Source organism: Ochotona curzoniae, unplaced genomic scaffold, assembly GCF_017591425.1.
Source record: "Ochotona curzoniae isolate NIBS_2020 unplaced genomic scaffold, NIBS_Ocur_1.0 contig_2318, whole genome shotgun sequence".
In the NCBI taxonomy this organism is placed as follows: Eukaryota; Metazoa; Chordata; class Mammalia; order Lagomorpha; family Ochotonidae; genus Ochotona; species Ochotona curzoniae.
The window spans coordinates 6656492-6681234 of NW_024465419.1; the positions used below are offsets into that span (position 1 = coordinate 6656492).

At 39.2% G+C, this 24743-nt stretch overlaps 1 protein-coding gene and 1 pseudogene across 1 annotated transcript in view; one reads left to right on the forward strand and one right to left on the reverse strand.

The window, feature by feature from the left end:
- SNTG1 (syntrophin gamma 1) overlaps positions 1-24743 on the reverse strand; it is a 584956-nt gene that overhangs the window by 430863 nt on the left and 129350 nt on the right. The gene's annotated exons all lie outside the window — the stretch shown is intronic.
- The window catches only part of LOC121151345, a 52320-nt pseudogene that overhangs the window by 26633 nt on the left and 944 nt on the right, over positions 1-24743 (forward strand).

Sequence of the window (24743 nt, forward strand, 5' to 3'; positions counted from 1 at the left end):
TTTTGTTGAAAGTAGAAATATTCTCACTGCATATATTTTTTACATACAAGAGTCCTTCCAAAATTGTCTTTTAAAATTCCCATATTGTCCATGGGCAATATATATTATATTTTTTAAAAGGGTATGTATGGATTTCAGAAAAGTTTTGCAACAAGGTTGGCAATATGGTATAGTATGTTTGAACAGTACCAGTAGTCCAAGAGCCCTACTGAATGCCCATTTGTGTATCTACTGTTTCATTTCTATTCAGTTCCTTGCTAATGAGCCTTGGGAAGCTGCAGAAGGTAAACCAGATGCTTGAGCTCCCACCACTCACCTCAGAGACATAGGCTCCTGATAATGGCCTGTTTTAGTCCCAGGCATTGTACTATTTGGGGAATTAACCAGCTGGTGAAAGTTTCATATGCTCTCTCTCCTTCTCCCTCTCTCTCTCAGTCTGTAACTCTGCCTTTCAAATAAATGCATACATATTTTAGAAACTAAAATGTTTACACTATATTTGGGATACTACCTGCATTAGCTGGGAAAATTCTACATTGTTTAGGTGCAGGGCACCTGCGTCTCTCACCCTGCCTACTCACCCTCCTTGTTGAGCCAGGAAACTGTGGTTAGCACAATAATTCTACCCTGCCCAATCACTTATGGTGACGTGGCTGCACCTGCAAGGCCCACTAACAGACATCATTCTCTGCCTACGCAGTTTGGCCATTATGATTATTGGCTTTAATGTTGATTGATTGTACACTGATTGATAAATATTAACCTGCCGAGCACCTACTGAGCTGCTTCCATCGAGCAACCCAAACGCTGTGTAACTGCTACATAATCCAATAATGTTGGATAGCGTTCACTGAAACTGGTCTCAGGAGGTCTGTCCAAGACTGTCACCACACCCTTCTCAGCTGTTTGGTGGGCTTCTCCATTCTGCTGCCTACCAAAAATGCTCCTTACCTAGCAGAGATTGAGCCCATAGCACCAAAATAGGCTTCACTTTTATTCTGTTTTTCTTGAGCTTTTGAAATTTCTTTATGTTAATGTGTTCAACTGTTCTAATCTTTTAACTATGTGTAAGTATAGTATAACATTAGGGCCAGCCGTGTGGCTCAGCAAATTAAGCCACCATTTGCAGTGTTAACATCTCAAATCAGAGCCCTTGTTTGAGTCCTGGATGATCTGTTGCATGCTACTGTCCTTATATGTGCTTGGAAAGTAGCAGAAGCTGGTCCAAGTACTGCCTGGGTCCTGCCAACCCAGCTCAGCCAACCGTTAGTGCCTAACTCTGTTTTCAGTATGGTGCAGGCCAGGCTGCTGTGGCTATCTAGGGAGTGCAAACTTGTCTCTCATTCTCTATCTAACACCCTGGTCTTTGAAATAAATAAGTTGCTAGGAAAAAACATGTTGTGTGTACATTTTATTTAATTTATTTATTTGTTTATTTTTTAAAGATTTATTTTATTTTTATTAAAAAGGCGGATATGCAGAGAGGAAGAGAGACAGAAAGGAAGATCTTCCATACAATGATTCACTCCCCAGGTGGCTGCAACGTCTGCAGCTGAGCCAATCTGAAGCCAGGAGCCTCTTCCGGGTCTCCCACGCGGGTGCAGGGTCTCAAAGCTTTGGGCCATCCTCGACTGCTTTCCTAGGCCACAAGCAGGGAGCTGGATTGGAAGCAAGGCTGCTGGGATTAGAACAGGTGTCCATATGGGATCCCAGGGCGTGCAAGGCGAGGACCTTCACCACTGCGCCATCATGCCGGGCCCGTGTATACATTTTAAATGTATAAAGTGAAAAGAGAAAAAATACAGACTATTTTTTTTTTCTAGCTCGAACTCAACAAAAATAAAACAAAAACTCACCAGAAACAGTTTTAGTTTGAAATTTTTTGATTGTCCATGCCGTTGTTGTCATTGATATGTCTGGGAAAACTAAGACTTTACATAGAAAATATTTGGTCCATTCACATTTCCAGTAACACTTCTTGTCTATCTTCTAACTTTGAGCACTTTCAAAATTATACTAGCCCTTTTGACAGGTTCCAAGCATCCCTCCTGATACTGTCCGTGTGTCCAGTTAATCTTTCACCTATTTTCCTGCATTCAGTGTTCGTCGTTCACCCACAGTGCATCATTATACTTGAGGCCCTGAGCAGTGTCACTGCTGTGTGCAGAGATACAATGGCTCTTTTTTTGATAGTTATTTCTTTTATGTTCCAATAACCATCTCTCTTTTGACAGCAGCCCCTGATTCTTCTTGGAACTGAAATCCCACTTTGTCTTGCACACAGTACAGTCTTGGGAATGAGACACACTAAGGTCCAAAGGTGCTACACAGGACCCGGATAGTTCATGGTCTTAACCTGCCATGCCGATGACTTAATCAAATAGACATTGGCCCAAGCAATGACTTTCCGAGAAAAAGTACAAGGATGCCCTTCTCTTCTCTGAAATTCTGACCTTTTGTTGAGGTCTTTTTCCTGCAACCTTTACAATGTACACATGAAGACAATGAACTCATGTTTTTCTTGAAAAACAAGATTTTTTGGAAATCAAACTTTTCAGATTGCCACAATTAACATTTCTGAGAACATTAGCTTGAAGCCAGCACCCTACCATGAAGGGCCTGTCTTTTATGGGACCCAGTGGCAAGAAAAGATGAAACTAGAAGAGAGAAGAAATGTAAGAGGCTTTATCCCTCGAGAATTCTAAGAAGCACTTCAAGACAGCTACACAGTCACATCTTCAGTTATAAGATGCCAATCATTGTTACCAGTACAAACCCACTGAGCACTGATTTTATAAGTTGTAAATGAAGCATTCCGAGTGACACACACATGCAAATAATGAGATCAAAATCTTGACTCACAGATCTTACCATACCGTAATTCAGCACCATGAGAAATGCCATGATATTCTCTGGTGAGAAACACCATGAGTTGGCCGTAGACACATGCTGGCACACCGGGACCATGTCCCAAAGGAAGTGGCATTTGTAATGGCTTTTAAAATATGAGCAACGATTTCATCAGGCAGAACACTGAGTAAGAACATTTTAGGTAGTGGAAAGATACTGTGCTAAATTTAGAGCAAAATGACATTCTGTTCCAAATCCTTTACTTCACAGGTTGGAAGGAACTGATGTCCGGATGGCTGCAATGATTTCAACATATTGTTATTAGGAAGTTGCAGATTCTAAACTTACTGCCAATTCTCATTCACCAGTCCTGCAGAATAATACAAACAACCAGTTGATGCCTATAGGATTTATCTGACACATGAACACTGTTTATTTTTTGTTTGTTGCCTGAAGAAGCAATTCTTATCATCTTGGCACTAATATTATAGATTTCTCTCCTCAGTAAGACCATAGACATTTTTAGAAGTATAAATAGCATTCTCTATGATTGTCTGCCATACAATTTGGCACTGCATTTAATAATGAATAAAATCTTACCACATTCGGTAGGGAAGATTATCAAGTTATTGCTTTGCTGAAACACGCTCCCAGAATTAAGCAGAGGTCATTATATGGCCTGATTACTTAACAAAATTACTTCCCATCAAAGCACTTACATACTTTAAAGGAGATAGAGTTTTTATACTATGTTAGGATGCCTGGGATTTCTGAACCCAACATTTGTGCAAGATGGTAAAATGAGAAGAACAGGAGAGCTTCTTTCAGACACTGTAGCACAATGGAAGCTCTATTTGACCCCAAAGCTCAGGCCTACTTGAATAGCAGGCTGTGGTAATCAAACACAAATCTGTCTCTTTCCAGGGAAGCTCAATTGCCCAAGAAATGACAATTGAACAAAATATTAATCTACAGAAGAAGAAATCTAATATGAGTCAGGCACTGCTGAGCCTTTCTAAAACATGTCTTGCTCACAAAAATTCAATCACACAGGGCACTTTGAAAAAAAAAATAGGCACAACAACTTCTCACTTATTTCATAAAAGCTACCTGGGACATAACGGTCCAGGGCCTACATGCCAAAGGCAATCTTAATCCCAACAAGACCTTAAGAGCTTCACTGCATAGAGCAAGTAAAACATCTACCCTATCTCACAGTTGTGAGCAATCATGAAACAAACTGATCTTCAAAAATGGGTTCTAAAATTACCAGCCATTTTTCCATTTCAGAAGACCTTTCTGGCACTATTGTCGTCACCTATAAGCTCACCATCTCTGCTCTCCAGACCTGTGTGGCTTCACTGCTTTACACAACACAGAACAGGACCGGTGGCTTTGCTCAGGGATGTGAGATCTTTTATTTTTTTGTTTCCAACACTGTTCACAAAGTTTCCCTTTTTCAGGCTAGTTTTGAAAGTAACACAGAAAACACATATACAGCTGGTTCACTCCACAAATTACAAGGATGTGCCAGGCCAAAGCCAGGTGTTGAAAATCCATCCGAATATCCTACGAAGCAATAGGGACCCAATTGCTTGGGCCACACTCTGGTGCTTTCCCCAGTGCATTACCAGATAACTATAGCAGCCAGGATCCAAACAGGTGCTGCAAAGTGGGATGCCCATGTGATTTACCATGCTGCACTACAATATCAATCCCAAATATGAATACATAACTCTTTCAAAGGAAGAGGGAATGCCTATCAGATGAAGTATTTAGTTCTGAATAAGTACACCACAAAGCCCATGCCTGTGTAAGGGTGCAAGGGTGAACTCTTTGAGTTTAGAGAAGTCGTAAGTAAATGTTCCATCAACAAATCAAGGATAACCAGGAAAGCTATGTTTGCTAATTGTGGAAGAAAACCATTTATTATAATTTGCATGACTGAATATTTAAGATCTTGAATAATAACTAGATAGTTTAAAATTGCTTAGTTATCAGAAAACAGTATGAATTGAATAAATGCAAAGTGTGAGCAAGCATAATTTTATCATTATAGCAGTGTATGTTTTTACAACAAACAGGAGTATAAAATGTCACGGATCTGTGTCTTGCTTAGGACAACTAAAGTTGAACACTAAAACACAATAAAAGTTTGAAGTGATGGTATAAATAACATTGTGTTTTACCTGTACCATGTAGTGTTCCTGACCAATGGAATCTTTTTGATTAAAATGGACATTATTTTATATAAAAGAACAAATTGAAGAACTAAATGCGCGTACTGATAATGAACAATCGCCACTTCCTAATGGTTTTAGTGATTTTTACAAGCTCTTTCTCTCACTGAAAAACTTTGGTTATTGCATTAGACGTGCTGGATGAGATCTCCGTCTAAGGATAATTTCTAGGCTCAAAATTGACTTCAAATATTGAAAATTCTATTTGGATAGAAAAGGTCTTCACCTTTTTAATGTAAAAATTTGCATCAAATTGCTGTTTTGGTTTATGTCATAAGAATCTTATAATATGCTCAAAATCAGCCACTGTAGAGCTCTGAAACCGGTGGAAGTCATACAGCAAACTAGAGTATTCACTAATACAATACGCTGATCCTCAGCTGAGCACTCTGAAAGCTTTGGCTTGTGTTTTGTCCAAACTTGTCCTAGAGTTTCTTCAGTTCTCTGGCATGATGGCTTCACCAGGGTGGGACAGATGCTTCAGAACCCTTGTGGAGAAGGACTCATTAACTTTGGAACATTGACAGTTAAACTAGTAATCACAGTTGTAATTGAAAAGAAAGAATCTCCATTAACCTGAGAATGCTGTCATATTTGAGGCAAAACAAACAAAAAGTGGACTATAAGGGCTACCAGGATTTATCAGGAAACTAAAGTTTAGATAGACTTAAGTTGAAAGGCAGGTGAGTTGAGGAGCTGTGTAGAGTCAGGTAGACTCCTGCTGGCCCAGCAGAACCCAAAGGGGGCATGCACATGACAACCTGGGCAAAAGAAGTCTCAGTAAATGTGCAGAGGTGCCATGAAGGAATTTACTAAGAGCAATATCCCAGGAAAGTTTGAAGTGAATTGGAATCTTAAAAAAAAAAAAACCCTAGATTGGGCCCAATGCAGTGACCTAGAGGCTAATACCCTTGCTTTGCACTGGCCAGGATCCAATATGGGCTCTGGTTCTAATCCTAGCAGTGCCGCTTCCCATCCAGCTCCCTGCTTGTGATCTGGGGAAGCAGTCAAGGACAGCCCAAAGCCTTGGGACCCTGCACCCACGTGGGAGGCCCATAAGAGATCCTGGCTCCAGGCTTTGGATCCGTGCAGCACCAGCCGTTACAGTCACCTGATGAGTGAATCATTGTATGGAAGATCTTTCTCTCTGTCTCTCCTCTCCTCATCTCTGTATATCTGACTTTCCAATAAAAATAAATAAATCGGGCCCGGCGCGGTAGCGCAGTGGTTAAGGTCCTCGCCTTGCACACCCGGGATCCCATATGGGCGTCGGTTCTAATCCCGGCAGCCCCGCTTCCCTTCCAGCTCCCTGCCAGTGGCCCGGGAAAGTAGTCCAGGCGGTCCAAAGCTTTGGGACCCTGCACCTACGTGGGAGACCCGGAAGAGGCTCCTGGCTTTGGATCGGCATAGCATCGGCCGGGTTTTTTTTTTTTTTTTTTATTGCAAAGGCAGATATACAGAGAGGAGAGACAGAGAGGAAGATCTTCCGTCCGATGATTCACTCCCCAAGTGAGCGCAACGGCCGATGCAATATATGCAAATATAATTTCACTAAAGGGTGCCATGCTTTTTTGTCCGTCTTGACTGATTCCTGGCTGCCATGGTGGAGTTGATCTCGGCAACACTGGCTCACAGCATTTGAAGTGTTCACTATCTTTTCTGTCATAACAGTAAAATCTTTCAGCACTTAACACAGACCCAAAGCCAACAATTCAACCTTAATGAAGATAATCAAACTAATATATTAACAATATATACAAAACGGCATGCTAAAATGACTACATTCTCAGGTTAATGGAGAAGAAAACTGACTTAAAAGGACAAGGTGCTTTTTGTTTGATTTTTGAGGAGCACATTGTAAACCTACATAAAACATGCTTCTAACACTAAATATGAATGAACTATCTTATCCATGAAAAGACATTGTAGTTAATAAAATACCAGCATGCAAGTATAAATCACCAGCAAGAGAAACATCTTGGAACCAGAAACATAAACAATTTGAAAATCAGAGGATAAGTGTAACACCATGAAAAGAGCAGAAATCAGAGAGCAGACTGATTTTATTATTACCAATGAAGAGATTCCACAGCAAGATATGTTGCAAGGAAAAACCAGGATGTTTTATAATAAAATTTGCATATATATATATGTATATATGTATATATATATACAGAAAATACTATGGGGTCTGCAAAGTAGCCACAATAAATAATGAGCAAGGCTAGCAGTATCTGAGGTTAAAATATCACAAATATAATTTTTCTATGCAAAGTCAGAATATAAGTGAAAATAAAATTAGAAAAAAGCAAATTCATCACCAGAGCAATCAAAATATGAGGGATATGATACATTCAAACCTGCGCATTGAAACCTCTACCAGTGCTAAGAAATGTGAGACAATACAAAGGCAGAAATACCCCATAAATACTGTTTGCAGGGCAATTCTAACTGTACCCAATATTGTACCATTGAAATCAATATCAAAAGCACATTGGGCCCTTCTTGTAGACATTCACAAGATGAACCTAGGACTTACAATTAATGTGAAAAAAAAACCTAGAAAAGCTAGCATAATTTCAGAAATGAAGAAAATGGGAGACATCCCTTACTAAATCTTAAAGCTTACTGTCATTCTTATGATGTTCCAGAGATGTTACAGAAATGATACTCTAACCTAGCATTCTTCATAGAAGCCATACAAGTCAATAGAATAATTCAGAATTCAGCAACACATTTATGTGTACTTTAACATGATTCTGACAAATCCTCAATGATAATAGACAAAGAATGGAAGGCTGATTCAAAAAGTAGAAGCATATGTAACTTTTAAAAGTATGTATATAGTATTCATTTAACATAAAAATTGTAATGTAAAAAAAAATCAAAGATCTAAAGTTAAGGGAGGGCCAAATTGGTAAAGCTTTAAATATTCTTACTCTCTCTCTGTCTCTTCTCGTTCTGTTTCACACTCACACTTATAAAAATTGTTACAGCATGTAGTTAGTCTAGGACTCCAAAACATACTCCAGAAGATCCACTATTTTGAATTAAATTTTTCTCCAAATGGGTATGAGTGAAGTTTTCAACAGAACAGAAATAATCTACTATTTCACAGCAATGATGACTATAGAGCAGTATAAATTAATTAAAATCCATGTATTGAACATTGCAGTATACACTTAGATGAATTAAAACTCAAATCTATTAACATGCTTAAGTTAAAATGAAAGTTGAAAATGTTCTGCATGATAGACCTAGTAACTCTTATACAAGCAATTAATTAATTGTTAAAATTTGAGCAGATTCTTGGCCTCATAGAATCATGGCAGAGAAAAAGACTACTATTTGTTTAATGTGTTTTGACACAGTGTATTTATTTGAAAAGCAGAGTGACAGACATTTGCACAAAGCTTACTTATATCTATTCTGATTTATTCCAAAGGCATACTACTGACAGAGAAAAAAAGAAATAAAAGTACAGAGAAACGAATTGCCCATCAATCAGCCCACACACTCCCCAGGGCCAGCAAAAGGTGCTAATGCAATCCGCGTGTCCATATGGACAATAGGGACCCTTACAGGTGAGCCATCAGGTATCAGTTACGAAGAGTTATACCAGACAGTCTAACATGTGATGTGAGTGTCCCAAGAGGGAGCCTAGCCCACTGTTCCTCAGTGCCATTTCAGAGACTGTTCATGAATATATCCAACCATGTTGTATAATAATACTAGACATTTACAGCAAGAAGACATGATATCTTAATCTGAGTTCCAGAGAACGTTCCTTTTGATATTCTGCCCAACATAGTGGAAAAAATTTATGCCAATCTCATCTAGAAATGACAAAAAGAAACTGTAAAAATGATTTTACAGAGAACTGCAAAATTGAATATCAGATGAGTTCTTTCGGGGCGTCTCTTTTGTGTAGCTAAACTAAGTTTGGATGTTGTGCTGTGCATTTTCAGTGTGTCACTTAGCTCAGGCAGCACAGCAGAGGACACATGAGAAAGCTCTGCCAGAGGCAGAAAGGACAGCCACCTCATTTCTACAAAAACTTCTGAGCTTTGAAGAATAATCTTCACCGTGTCAGAATTCAAAGTTTGTGTCATTAACAACTACATATCATAATATTTTGCTCTCTAGGATTGCTTTTGGATAGCCATAATTCTAATTTTAAATATGCTTGGATATTTTGAAGATAGCGCTGGATTACAGTCCTTGAAGTGCCAGGAGTTACCACCAATGTCAAAATCTTAAGCACAGTATATATTATAAACAGCAGTTATATAATTTATAATAATCATCATAAATATTTCCCCAAGAAACTCAAAGTATTATGCCCCAGGAGTAAGAAAGAATTGATTAATACTCCAATTTTAACAGAACAACAAGATGCCTGAGAGTTTACTATATTTTGTTATCTGCAGTAGAAGATATAGGCCTACATTTATTGCTATTCGTGGTATGTATTTATCTCTACTAGTTCTTCATTTTGATGTAATGTTGATCAAAATAAAACTTTATTTATCATTCTAAAATCCATCTAGAAGATTTTCTTTCTGATATTTTTCTTGAACTGGAAGCCATATAGTCTCATGGAGTCCTCATTATCAGATACTAATCACATGAATGTGTTTAAATTCACATGAAACTACTTGAAAACAAATCGGGGTTTTTGTTTTCTTGTTTTAGTATATTATTTGGAAAGCAGCCATTAGTAGGTGATCCAACAGAGAAAAAATTGTGCCCTTAACTGAATTGGCAGGGGGTGTAGAGAAACCCAGGCACATATTGGCTTTAGTTCCTTGACCTGCTGAAAAAACTCTATGAGACTTCATCCATCAAGCATGTAAGGAGCTGTTGGAGATCAGTAGTGATTGAGTTTAGACAGACAGAAATCTGGAGAGCATAGTGGCTTTCAAGAACAGCAGAGCAGGCCAGAATTCTGGCACAGGGTTAAGCTGCTGCCTGGAATGATGGCAAATTCTTTAAGTGCTGGTATCAGTTCTGATTATTCCATTTCCTATCAACCTGCCTGCTCCAACTTTCCCTCTGGGAATCAGATGCCCTGTTTGGTTTCACAGGTTGACTACCGGATAGGAACATTGCCTTTCATAACATCTACGCCTCACTCAAAACTGATTTAGATGATTTTCAAAAATGAGACTGGGGACAGAAGTTAGTTATTTTGAGGTGAAATTTCCAGTTTACAGCAGGTGTTGAATTTGGTAAAGATTTGGTGCTGGTGAGATGTGGTCAAAATAGTTTGTGTTATGAAGAACATAAACTTTGAAAAATTGAAGGGAGGACTCCTATGGGCCAAAGTATATGTCCAATGCATGGATGCTCTAAGCAACAGGAACTACAAACAGGTCCTTATTTAGAAATTGAGTTTCATACATAAAATCAAGTTCGGATGAGATCATTAGGTCTCTATGAATGGTTTGCTTTTAAAATGACAAACTCCTGTGAAGAAAAAGATTCAGAGAACACCATATGGTGCTAGAGACAGACAGTGAAGTGACAAAGCTGCTAGTCAGGGGACACTTCGGACGGATGGCCAGCCAGGCAGCTGAGGAGAGACAAGCATGTTCCACACGGCGACTCCGGAGAAGGCTAAGTGATAGCTTGATTTTCAATGACTCCCAGATGCCTGAATTGTGAAGAACACATTTCATGCTTTCAAGTTGTCTACTTCGTCCTGTTTAGTTCTGGAAACCCAATGAAACTAATCCAGGCAACTAACTTGTAAAAAATGCAGAGGTCAGGATGGCTATTTTTTTTTTTTCTTGTCTAAAAGACTGACTGAGCCTGAGGGAATTACTGAGTCTATGGACCATAATTTAGGATTTTATTTATTTAGCCCCTATCTCCTATAAATTTGTAAAATTGAATCTAAGTCTCCTTATAAAAGCTGTAAAAATTTGATTCTGGAGCTTTCTGTTCAAATTAACATTTTTGTAATTGAAAAAGAGAAAGGGAAAAAAATAAAGATTGAATCTATAGGTTCCCTCCTCATATGTCACCCTGGGTGTCACACTGTCCAACAATCCAGAGCGCTCACGTGGGCATGAGGGACACCGTTACTGGAGTCATCACTGCCCCTCTTGGAGCTTCATTTGGAGCAAGCTGGGGAAGGAAGCTGGAGTGGGATACCAAACGCCAGCATTCTGATGGAGGATGCACGTCACTGACTGCCAGTTTAACTACTAGACCAAACACCTGCCTCTGTTCTTCAGTAGCAACCTATGTATCTCATCACTATGCGAAGTGCCTTACGTTCCTTATCTGAAACTACAATTCTCCGGAGCAGTTATCATTATTCGCCCCAGTCATCACAGCAGAAGGCCTTAGGAGGGCAATGACTGGACCGGAAGACACGGATATATATGTCCAAGGTTAGATCTGTTTCTGTCTGAATCTAGAATTCAACTCTGAAATAAAATCTTAAATTGTGATATGCTTATCTGATTTTCTGATATTTCACTTTTGCATACATATTTCAAGAAGTTGCTAGAAACAATAGTAGGAAACTCAACACAGTGTATTTTTTGATAATGTGACAGGAAAAAAATTCGCCTTTAGTAGAATAAAGCAAGCCTCAAATACTTTTATTCCTTTCACTGCCACTTATCTATACTTTATGACAAAAATTTATTGAAACTTTATACTATATTGCAAAATAATGCCTCTTAACTCGTGTATATATATATATATACAAATATAATACAAAATTATAATTTACTTTTTTTTGAAAAGCAAATTTTACAAAGACAAAACAGTAAAGAGAGAGAGGCCTTCGATCCACTGACTTATTCACCAAATGGCCTGGGTGGATATATTTTATTTATTTGTCATGTTTTATTCGCATTGTCACATTCTCTAGAATAACTCTATTGCTAAAATCTCATGTCTCTAAAAGATGTTTGTGCATACATGATAGATTAAATATGGCCATGGATTTGGTTACATTCTTTCTCCATGACTCCTCCAACTTAAATAAGAAATGTCTGTGACCGTTATGGTCAACGGAGTACAGAGCAAAGGATTGAGCCATTTCTCACTCCAAGTCTTAAACCACTCAGAGTTTCCACTCCGTTTCTTGGAAAACTTTGCCTTGAAGCCATAACCTTTCCTCTAAGAAACAAAACCACAGGGTGGAGTTTGTACAGCACCCGGTTAAGGGCTCCTTTAGTATAACCACGTGCCATATAAATGCTAACTCGAGGGGCTAGATCAAAGATTTTGCACACTAATCATGAGCCTGAAGTGTCTGCATCCCATGTGGGCCATTCCAGGAGCTGGCTGCACTATTTCCAACCCAGTTCTATGCTTACAGCCTAGGAAAGCAGCAGAGGATGAATGGTTCAAGTACTTCCACCTCCTCACTGACAGGGAGACCTGGAGTGAGCACCTGGCCCATGTTTTCACATAAGCTTGATGCTGGCTGTTATAGTTTTGGGGAGTGAACAAGCAGATTTAGTTCATTCTCTTTCTCTCCTCTCTCTCCTTCTCTCTTTATAAATTTACTTCTTAAAAAACAAACAAACAAACAAACAAAAATGCTAGGGCCTGGCGTATTAGCCTATCAACTAAAGTCCTCATCTTGAATGTGTCGAGATCCCATATGGGCACCCGTTCATATCCCACCTTCCCTGCTTCCCATCCAGCTCCCTGCTTCTGGCCTGGGGAAGCAGTCAAGGACAGTCCAAAGCCCTGGGACCCTGCACCCATATGCAAGACCCAAAAGAGACTCTGGGCACCTGGCTTCAGATCGCCACAGCTTGGGCAGTTGCAGCTGTTTGGGGAGTGAATCAACGGGTGGTAGATCTTCCTCTCTGTCTTTCCTCCTCTGTATATCTGAGTTTCCAACAAAAATAAAATGAATCTTAAAAAAAAATGCTACTCTGAACATGCTGCTCAGATCTTGCTATCCAACTTCTGCAAGTGTGCCTGGCAGGGGCTGATGTGCTTGGATTCTCTCCACCTGTATGAGAGGTAAGATCGGCTGGATTTCCTGTCCTAGTCCCAGATGTTGCAGACATTTGAGACATTTGGAATGTTATCCTCGAGTGGGACATTCTGCCTCCCTCCCTGTCTACTACAATCTGCCTTTCAAATAAACAAATAAGTATATATTTTTAATAGAACTGTAGTAGAAAAAACCAAAGTCTCCTTGAAGAGGATAGAAGACAGAAGTCTATTTTCTCACCATCCCCCCGCCACATGGCTGCCTTCACTGACTTTCCAGTTCAGTCTAACCCCCAGGTGAACATTTCCTTACCCATAAAATATCCTGCCTGACTTTTGGACCACATATTCACTAAATAATAACACAGGGGGTTGTTTTAAGCCACTAGTTTTGATAGCAGTTTTGTTGGGGCTTTTAACTGACCGGAACTTTACTCTGTTAGCTCCACCTTCAGACCAGAGAAGGTCTCCCCAAGAGGCCACTGAACTTATCTGGACAATAAGACGCTGGACTTTATGCTAGGTATATGCTTGCAATGAAGGAATCTCAACTGAACTTGAACTGTGGTAATGCAACAGGGTGGAGGAATCCACTATGGGGGGAGGGGTATTGGAGGGGTGGGGGGAATCACCAGTGCCTATAAAACTGTATCACATAATACAATGTTAATAACAATTAAAAAAAGAAATGTTTTTCAAAGACATTTTTATGTTTACTGCAAAGTCAGATATACAGAGAGGAGAAGAGATAGAGAAAAAAGATCTTCCATCCCATGATTCACTCCCCAAGTGACCACAATGGCCGGTACTGCACTGATCCAAAGCCGGGAGCTAAGAGCTCTTCTGGGTCTCCCATGCAGGTGCAGGGTCCCCCATGTGGGTGCAGGGTCCCAAGGCTTTGGGCCATCCTCTACTGCTTTCCCGGGCAACAAGCAAGGAGCTAGATGGGAAGCGGGGCCACCGGGATTAGAACCAGCATGTATATGGGAGCCAGGCATTCAAGGCAAGGACTTTAGCTGCTAGGCTACTGTGCCGGGCCCAGCAGTAGAAAATTTAATCAAGAAATGTAATTGTGTTCCTCAGAAAGAAGTTAAAACCATTTCTACTTTTTTGGTTTTTGAATCTGAAATCTCTAACTTGGAGGCCCTGTACAGTGTGCCTGCGCAGAATCTGGCAGATAACAGTGTCAGTTGGCCTGACCAGTAATTTGCAGGTGCATGGCAGTGTATGTTATCTGATTTAATGGTTTTATTTTTAACAGGGATAAAGGAGATGGGATTTATGGTCCCATCTGCTTGTAAGGAGGTAACAAAAGGCCTTTAGTTTTTGATGCATGATACATTTTAACACAGTTTCCAAAATGTGAAAAATTTATCTGGTAAAGGAAATATACTTTTTATTCACTTTTGGATTCTATGAACAGTAAAGAAGTAATTTCTGCTGGTATTGATTTCTAAATAAAGAAACAGGAAAAAACTTTTACTATCAGTGCTGAATTTCCCCATATTTGGATTGCCCTACCAAAATTGGATTTCCATGATATTTACTAGAAAGCAATATTTTTATGGTTGAGATTTAATGAAAATGTTGCGAACAACACATTGCTACCTACTACAATGATTATACCATTCTCTAGCATATCCATTCTTTCTTTATCATTGTAGTAAGCTTGTATTGAAAGGATGATCTCTGTCTGTGAGGTATTTCATTGGAGATACAGCACTGGAAATGAAGAGACTAACACATTAAAACCACCTGTTATGGAACCTTGTGGGACCTCCAGCAGGTGCCCAAGCAGTACAGCAACAATCCCGAGGGCCATGGTTGGTCAGGCAGCCTCACTGTAGACTTGCAGGCTGAAAGTGATTTAGCTCAACTGGGGCAGGGTGTCCTGAGTTCGGCAAACAGGTGCTTGGGACACTGTGCACCACGTAGAGTACAGAGCAAAGAGCAAGCAGTTTCAAACATGGTAGTCACACTAGGAATTCATCGTAAGCAGCACAGAAGTAAGTCCTGAGCAAGGAAAACACGAGGCCCTTTCAAAGCAGAACACACACAATTTTCTGATTTGAAGCTATATACTCCTGCAGAAAAGATATTAAGAACAAAAACTGAAAAATTACATTCCCTATCCCATTACCCAAAGGAAATTATCACCGCCATATTCATTTATTTTCCATGTACAGTTGTACAGATGAACAGTTTTCTTTCGTGGATGCCTGGACTGCTCCCCAGGGCAGTGGATGGCAGGTGATACATTTCACTTCATCCACATTATCTTTTATCCTAGTTTTTCATTGTAGAAGGATAAAACCTTAGACGAGGCAATGCCAATCCTCATCTACCTGAAGAAAGCAGATACAGTTTAAAATCAAAGAGAAGGGTATTGGTCAGGTTTGCATTTTGTCATGAACTACAAAGAGCTTAGCCATGATGTACCATATATCCTGTGATTATATATCTCATATCTTTGAAGTTGTTGTTGTAAGTAGACATTAGAGTAGACGCACAGGAAGACTTTTGATCTGACAGGAATAAAACAAAGCGCAAATGAACCCCACTGAGCTGTTGCAGAGCAGAGGACGCTGTTCCTCTCATTCCCTGCTGTGGTCACCAAGGTCTATGTGGACAGGTGCTGGCACTGCATGTACCAGGGACAGGCACTATGTTAGGAATCAACAGCAAATGAAATCCTTCCAAAACCGAATGTCCCTCCTTGGAGAGAAGATGCATAATAAATGGATGAGGAAACAGTAGCAAAGAATACCTTAGAAAGAACTCAACATTACTGGAAAAAAGATGATCACTGGAGAAAGGTATGAGGGATGGCTCCTGCTAGCTGCAGGCTTTACACTGCCAGTCCAGCTGGAGCTGGCTGAGCATCTGCAGCACTTGGAAAATGACCACAGCAAGCATCCTTGGGGTCTGTTCGTGCCAAACACCTTGGAAATTCTTGGAAATGATTTTCTTGCTCAGGATGGTGACTGAGATGTTCTGGCTGCCCAACAGTGATGAGAGGAGAGTCTAAGTCAGGTGGCAGGAGAAGCCACAGTGAGAGCCAACAGCACCGACTGAGCACTTGCCTTAAGACCCATCCAGATGAACACAGAAACATCTACAGAACTGCTCTCTTTCCCAACCAAGGAATCCCACAGCAACTGTAATCAAAATGACATCAAACCTGTGATTTGGGAAGCCAGAAATAGTCTTTTGGAGAGAGTGCATCAAGAACTATGACTGATGATTCTCTAGTTTTGTACGTATTTCAGGTCCTTCAGCAAATTATCACATTCTCAAACATATGCTTTTGCAAGCTTCCCTGGGTGTTCTGTTTGATATTTACGATGACTAGTATACTTGGGCATACTCAGACCAGCAGCTGAATGAAACAATGAGTCAGGCCTACAAAGATTCTTCTTGGGGAAAGAATCTAAAATTGTTTTATAGATGTTTCAGTGTTTCTTGTACTAACAGCTGATTGATATCTGCCCTGTGACTAGCAGCCTCAGGCTGCTTCACCCAAGTTCTGAAGAAGAGTTGCTGAGGGCACAGCATCATTCAAGGACCTCTGGGCTAAGACTGGGCAAGCAGGCCAACCAGGAGTGTCATCTACCACGGTACCTGTGGAAAGAGTCAGGTCCAAGACAGCAGAATCAGGGCGAGAATTTGAAAACTCAGAAAAAAAGAAAATTGGTCAAGTGTGGATTTTCACTGAATAAAGATGATACGTGGGTGAGGATTAAGAAAATCTTTTAAAAAGCATTGAAAAGAAAGCAAATTACATATTGTTAAAGGAAACCCCAAATGGCTTAACGAAATGTAAAAACTAGAAGGGTAGTTGAAGAAACCGATTAATTTCACACTGAGCTAAGTAAACAAGCCCATTTGAGATAAAATTCCACATCAGAAATGGGGAGACCTGAAGGAACCATATGGCATGCAATTGTATTTCCACTAATTTTATTTTCTTAATGGCTTAAAGGTAAATTTAAAGTTAAATTAGGTTCAGAATGCAATTGGAAGTTAAATGGTGTGCAAATTAATAGTCCGGTTTTTAAAGTAATGGCATTAGTTTGTATTTTGAAATAAACTGGTGAAAAATCACATATGTGTGAACAAGAATGTTTGAAACTGTTTAAAACTTCTCTGAAATTGCTTGCCCTGAAACATAACAAGCCACCTAATGAAAGCAATAACACTGAGTACAAAATAAGACAGCCATTGGAAGCCTTCTTGAGGAGGTGCACCAAAGATAGAAGTTAAATGAACATCCTTTTAAAGCAATGGATTTCCTGTGTCTTTAAAAACAGATGAAATGGTAAAAATGATAAAATAATTAAGAATAGTTAAAATTATCATATATATTTATTGTTGTGATCAAACTAATTAATCTTTTTTAATATTATTCCAGTGAAGCTTTCATATAAAACTACATAGTTTTACTTTCATTCCTGGGTTCCCAATAAACTGATTAGAAGATGGTAGAAACCACAAGTGATGGGATAACTGATAGGTATTTCCATAGTCAACGCATAGTGGTGATTGACTATCCACATAGAGAATGCTTTGATTCATTTTCATTTATCTAGTCATTCTGGATGGGAAAACTAAAGCTTGGTCTGCTTAATCCTTGACTGCAGAATGAGCAAAAGACCTAGAAATGCACACATTTCCCCCTCAAGCTTTGTCTTGTCTTCTGTGACAAAGCATGTTTACTGTTAGAGCAGGTAAAAGTAGGGTCCAATACAAAAGTCAATACTTTAATCCATTTTTTGGCATTGTGATTACTTTCTGGAAACTTTTTATTCAAATTCACATCACACAGTAGGAAGATATTTTTAAAGTGATAGTATGGATTGATTTATTAATTAGCTTGATTTTGACAGTGATTTTGCAGCATATATGTGTATAAAACACCACATTCTAAATTCTGTATATATACATATTCAAACATATCTCAGTAAAGCCAGTAGGAAAATCTTAGAAAATAAAGAAATGCTTGGAGTGGAGTTATGTTAGTTGATGTGGTACCATGAATGCATTCTTCAGCTTTTTACTATCACAAATTTCTTGACATTTTTAAAAATGAAGAAGGTGTTTCTCAGTTTGGGAAGTTCAGGAATTTAGAGCCGACATGGGCTCACTGCCACTGAGGACCACGTGGCAAGTGGCAGATGGGGGACACTGTGTTTTAGATCATGGTCTCGTGCTGAAAAGGAACAAGAACTCAAGTTAGGCCATGCTCATGCTTGTAGAGCCAACTACCTTCCATGCTTCCAGTGGCCTAAGAAGTGCTCACTGAGCCCAGGTTCCAATGGTTATACCTTCCTAGACACCAAGGCTACAGTCACAGTGGAGCCCTAGTGAACACCCAGAAGACTCACAACCCACGGAAATGAGAACCCAGATTCTATAGACAGGGTTCCTTAGTTTAAGCATCCAAGGAAGACATGAAACACTCAGAGGCATTAGGAAAGCAATGGATTGTGTCTGCATTTCATGTCTTTGAGTGTACACTTTTTGTTTGGAAGTACCTTCTATAAAGGAGAAACTCGAACAGGGACCACAAAGATCGACCCAATGGCACCTTGCATACCTGCTTACTCAGCACTGCCTTAAATCTCTAGGCCTGGTTCCCCTTCAGACACAATCACATAAGTGAACTTCCAGCCTTTTAGGTTTAACCTGAGCTCTCTACCAAGTCCCTGCAATTTATGACCCACATACTTGATGACTCTGCTCCACCATCCCCTGAGGCAGTTATTCCAGGTGTCCACCTGCAGCCACATCTGCCAATCCCTGACCCACAGTTCCCACACCCACCTCAAGGCTGTAAGATGCCTCTGTCCTTTGCTCTGCTTTTGCTCTGCTCTTTTCTCTGTCTCTCTCTGTCCCTACCTTCCCTCGACCTGGCAGTTGCCTCCCCCACTGGAGTAAGGAGCTCTCCTGTGGCTCACTTGCTGTGTTTGGCATTTGGGATTTGTGAAGAAAGCTAACACCTTCCAAATTCGGAAGTGTTTTCAGATTGCAGTTTGTTACAAGACTACCGAAACACACACTACGTTATATAATAGCCTATTTATTTATTGGTCAAATATTCTGCAAGAATTTCAAACATATGCATGATATTGCTGAAGTAATTTTTTTTTATTCCAAAGATTCAAGGAGAGAGGAAATATAACCAAGCTACACATTTTTCTTAAAGGGAGTATGTAATGGGAACCTGTTTTTTTGATATTTTATTAAAGTTTTTTTTTTTTTTTTAACTGAAAAGACACACAAAGAGAAGAGACAAAGATCTTCCACTTACTGATTCAGTCTTCAAGTGACCGAAAGAGCAGGAGCTGAGCAGATCAAAAGCCAGGAGCCAGGAGCTGTTCCAGGTCACACACACAGGTGCAGCGGCTAAGGCTTTGGGCCGTCCTCGACTGCTTTTCCAGGCCACAGGCAGGGAGCTGGATGGGAAGCGGGGCTGCCAGGACATAAACTGGCAATCATGTAGGATCCCCTACTTAACCAGTAAGCTGTGATGCCACACCCTAGTTTTGTTATGACTAGCAGTAATGACTAGCAGCTCAGTTAAAGTAAACCAGACTTCAAACTCAAGTGTCATTTTATCTTATCTGTTTATTCATCTATTTTTTATTTGCTCATTTGTTTTCCTCTGGATTTTGATTGTTAAAATTTAATTGCTTTTTTTCTTTCAAACAAATAAATTAGATCAAAGTCATGATGCATTATATCAACTTCTTCCTGGCATTTGTGAAAGTCATTTTTTAATTACAGAAAAAGCAATTTCAATTTATCACATTGTATTGGATGCACAACATAATCCATTTTCTTTATTTGAAAATAATCTGTGAGATTTGTTATACCATTGCATCATAATATTTTAAATAAACATTTGATTTCTAGTAGTCCAAAAATCTAAATCCTAACACATTCACAAACAACTAAATATTCACTTTCTTGCTTTATAATTCTTCTTAAGCATGTCAGTCTTGCAACCGTTTACTGAATTACTGTATGCCAGAGACTTTCCTAAGCACTTAATCTTATGGAGAAGGATGGGTATTCTAATATACCCAGTGGAAGAGAAATAAATATCAAATGTGTATCACTATACAAAATCTGTGAGAGCTCAGAAGGTAACACACCCATGTTATGTGCACAGGAGTATGGGGGATAGGAGGATATTTTAGATATGGTGGTCAGAGTCAGTGGAAATCAGAATGACTTCAAAAACAAATGTGCACAGATCGAATCAGTCTTACGAGAAGAAAGGAGCTAGAGCTTAGCGGTTCTGAGATGAAGGTAAACTGGGTCTTCCAGAGTTGGAGAGACTGACTCTCAGAAAGCAATATGGTCCAAGGTACAAAAATGAATGGAAGCATGTTAGGATCCAGTGATAAGGCACCACAGATGAGAACACATTGCTGGCTACAAAAGACTGATCTTTTTTTTTTTTTTTTTTTTTTTCCTGACAGTGGGCAAGAAATTGTGCTCCTGTAGTCAAGGGTTAGGAATGAAGACTTTAGAGTCAACTGGGAAACCCAGATTGAGAATAGCAGGGCCTGTCTGTGACCAGGTGGGAGTCACAGAGGTGAGAAAGTGGTGAGCTTAACAATGTTTTAGCAAAGAGGAAGAGAAACATTGAAAGATGCAACAATTACCATGATTCAGTTGTCAGCCCAAGAACGGGCTTGATGTCATTTCCAGCAAAGAAAAAGAAACTATCTTCAAGAGAGAATGTGACAAGGTTTTGGTTTTGTTTGTGTTTACATTTGTTTGTACTAGCAAAATATTACAATTAACATACTACTAATAATTGCTCAATTTAGGCTATACACAGTGTAAGTTGATTTACATATATTCTATAGGCATCATTCATAATAGCACTGTATTGTGTTACCATATTCCATCTTATAGACAAGAAAATAGAGTCATAGAAGGGTTAGTAACGTGGAATTATTTGACTAGTAAATTGATATAAATGGGATTTCTTTGAATCCTTCTCTAATGTTAGGCAAATTTATAAAGTGCTGCATGATGCATTCAGTAGTATTCTAGCCTTTAATGACATCTGAATGGATTCTTACTGCTCCAAGGAAATAAAAACTGTCCAATTGTTTCCCAAGGGACATCAAATTAGAGTGGTTTTAAGGTTGTCACTACATCATCTGGAATGAAAATCTCACATATGTAAACCATGCACTCTTAATCTAACAAGCAACATGATGGAGGATACACAGTTTTTGTGGCTTATTTTTATTTTCTCTTATTTGAAAGGCAGCGTTTAAGACAGAATGTGAGACACACACAAAGAGAAAGACAAACAGATAACTTCCATTTACTGGTTGACTCATCAAATGCTTGCTCCAGGGCCAGGCTGAATCCTGCAGCCTAGAACTCCAGCTAGGTCCGGCAATGCCATATGGGTAGCACGGACACAGATACTCAAGTTGATCTAGTTGGAAGCTAGATCGCAACCAGAAGCACTGATGCTGGAATCAGGCACTTTGGAAAGCAATGCAGACATCTCAAGTAGCAGCAAAACTCAGTGCTCCACAACACCCACTCCCGCATGTATGTTTGAAACGTTTGTCCAGAGTAAACAAACAGCGGGGATAGATTCATAAAAAGAGGAAAGGGAAATACCCAGATAATAAGCTAATTCAAAAAGCTTTTAGAAAATGAACTTGAAGTATTAGTATTTTTCTGATGCAGGAGAATTTTGAAATTTAATTTTTATACACTTGCTTTAGTGAACTTTTATATACCTTAATACTTATGCTTACATGATCATATAATTTTATTATACTACATTATATCAAATATGTATCATTGTATTACAGTAATTATTCACTGGCATAGTTTTGTATTAGAAGACAAGTGATAACGAAGGGGATTTAATTAATTAATTAATTAATTTTTTATTGGAAAGTCAGATATACAGAGAGGAGGAGAGACAAAGATCTTCCATCCCATGATTCATTCCCCAAGTGGTCACTATGGCTGGTGCTGCGCTGCTCCAAAAATAGGAGCCAGGAGCCTCTTCCAGGTCTCCCATGTGGGAGTAGGGTCCCAAGGCTTTGGGCCACCCTCTACCGCTTTCCCAGGCCACAACAGGGAGCTGGATGAGAGGCAGGGCTGCCGGGATTAGAACCGGCACGCATATGGAATCCTGGGAGTGCAAGATGAGGCCGTTAGCCACTAGGCTACCACGCCAGGCCCATGAGGGGGATTTAGAAGAGAAAACAGGGGAAGGGATTACAGGACTCAACTGTTAAGTGTCATCAAGCCACAAGATGAAAGCACAGTTCCTGGTAGAATCAGGATACTCTGACAGCCTTGTCGCCAGTGATCCCTGAGATCAGAAGTACTTCCTCATTTCCACTCCATGAGTTGTCACTGATTACTGTTTTCTCTGCTATCACCCACGCATCCATTGGCCAATATTCCAGTTGCTAAAGTTTGAGCCCCAGCACCTGAACCTAGCTTCCTATGCATGCCTCAGGAAGCAGAAATGATGGTTCAAGTAGTCAGGTCCCTGACACACATGTGTGGAACTTGGATTGAATTCTTGGCTCAATTCAACAATAAGTGGCATGGACAACAATAACCAAAAGGTAGTTCTTTCCGTGTCTTTTTCTCCTCCATCTCTGTTTCTTTGCCTCTGGAATAAATTATAAGCAAACAATTAAAATAAGACTTTTGAAATTCCCCTTGTTTGTAGAAATAGTTTCTACAAAGCATGTTTTGGTTGGCTAGACACTTTCTCCTAGAACCACTGTTGCACTTTCCTTTGGCTTTGAATTTGTGGAGACTTACTAGCTGACAGTGAACAAAGACAGTCTCATTTTCACAACTTAACGGTTCTTCAGTGTGATACAAATTGCTGAACATACATAAGTCTGTTTGTCATTGATTCCAGTGAACACCAAATGCACATATCTCAAGCTGTGCCTCCTCTTTGAGCCTGTGGTACACAGCGACACAGGGATTAAGAACACAAGTTCCAGACAAATTATGAGGATTTCCTGGCAAGAAAGTCAGAGCATTGAAATTCCCTGGCAAATGTGTTCTCATTTTGTGACCAGATGACACTTAACACTGAGTCATCTAATTCTCTCCTGTTCTTCTTTTCATGAAATCTCCTCATTATCATTTGTCTTATATAAAAGACATGGCAGTGAATTTTCATTATAAATATACATATGTATGGCTACAGAAACATGGCTATTCTGGAGAGTTTTAAAATTCTTAGTATTTTCATTTGTTGGCTTTATGAATATATCTTCCGAGTGTGCTTTGTGTCAGCCAATCTCTAAAAATATACTTGTATTAATTTTAATTATCTAATTAAGTTGATAAGAAGAGTCTCTCTCTCTTTCTCTCTCTCTTTCTCACACACACATACCCCCTAAAGAGAGAGAGGGAGGCAGAGAGATGAGAGAGGGGGAGTTTCCATTTGCTGATTCACTCCTTGATGGACCACAGTGGTCTGGGGAGGGCTAGGCCAAAGGCAGGAATTGTGAACTCAGGTCTGTTATGTGGTTAGCAGGAAGCCAACTACTCAGTCATCATTGATTAATGATGGTAAGTGAATTTTATTTCCTTATGGTGCATTTATACATGTACATATTGTTTCTTACACAGATGTTGATGTACTCTCTTGCTGTTCCAAATTTAAATTCTTTTTATTTTTTGAGTCAAAAATGTTCTTTATGCATTCTCTGTAGCAGGGCTATGTAGAAACAGAAATGGTCAGTGTTTTACTATTTAATGTCAGATTTGTTTTATATTCTTGCCAGTGTTCAACAATGTACAAATTCTTTTTATCATTTGCATGGCACACACTTTCTCTCTATAGTCATGTATTTATTTATCTATTTATTGCTTTTAAATATCATAGTGAAGAAGCTATTTTCTTAAAGCTAAGGGAAAAAAGCATTTTCTGTTTTTCTCTGACCTATTTGTAATTTTCACTAATAATTTTATTATTCAATTTTGGGAGAACTCTTTTTTAAACATTGATTTTTTATTGGAAATTCAGCTATTCAGAGAGGAGAGACAGAGAGGAAGATCTGATGATTCACTCCCTAAGTTACCTAAATGACTGGAACTGCACTGATCGGAAGCCAGGAAACAGGGTCTCTTAAGTGGGTGCAGGGTCTCAAGGCTTTGGGCTATTCTTGACTGCTTTCCATGGCCACTGGGATTACAACTGGCTCCCATGTGGGATCCAGCTGTGTGCATAGCTAGGCTACCACACTGGGACCAATCAGTGTGAACTTTTATATGGTTAGACATAGGGATCTAACCTCATATTTTTCTATGGGGTATCCATCCAATCATTCTGGCTCTTTATTATAGAATATTATCCATTACTTAATTTTATTACTTCCTCAAATCTAATGAAAATAAATTTAACTTAGGTAAGAAAGTATTTTTCAACTCTCAATTATACTTCCCTGATCTAAACATCACCTTTATTTCAATGCCGCACAATTAAACTTTTGATGAGTTTTGAAATTAGAAGCCTGAGTTTTCAAAATTTGTCACATTTCAGCTATTCTAGATCTCACATGTTTTCATATAAATTTCACAATATATTTGTCCATTTGTGCAAAAAAAAATGTACCTAAAACTTTGCTAAGGATTTCATTTTTTCTTTAA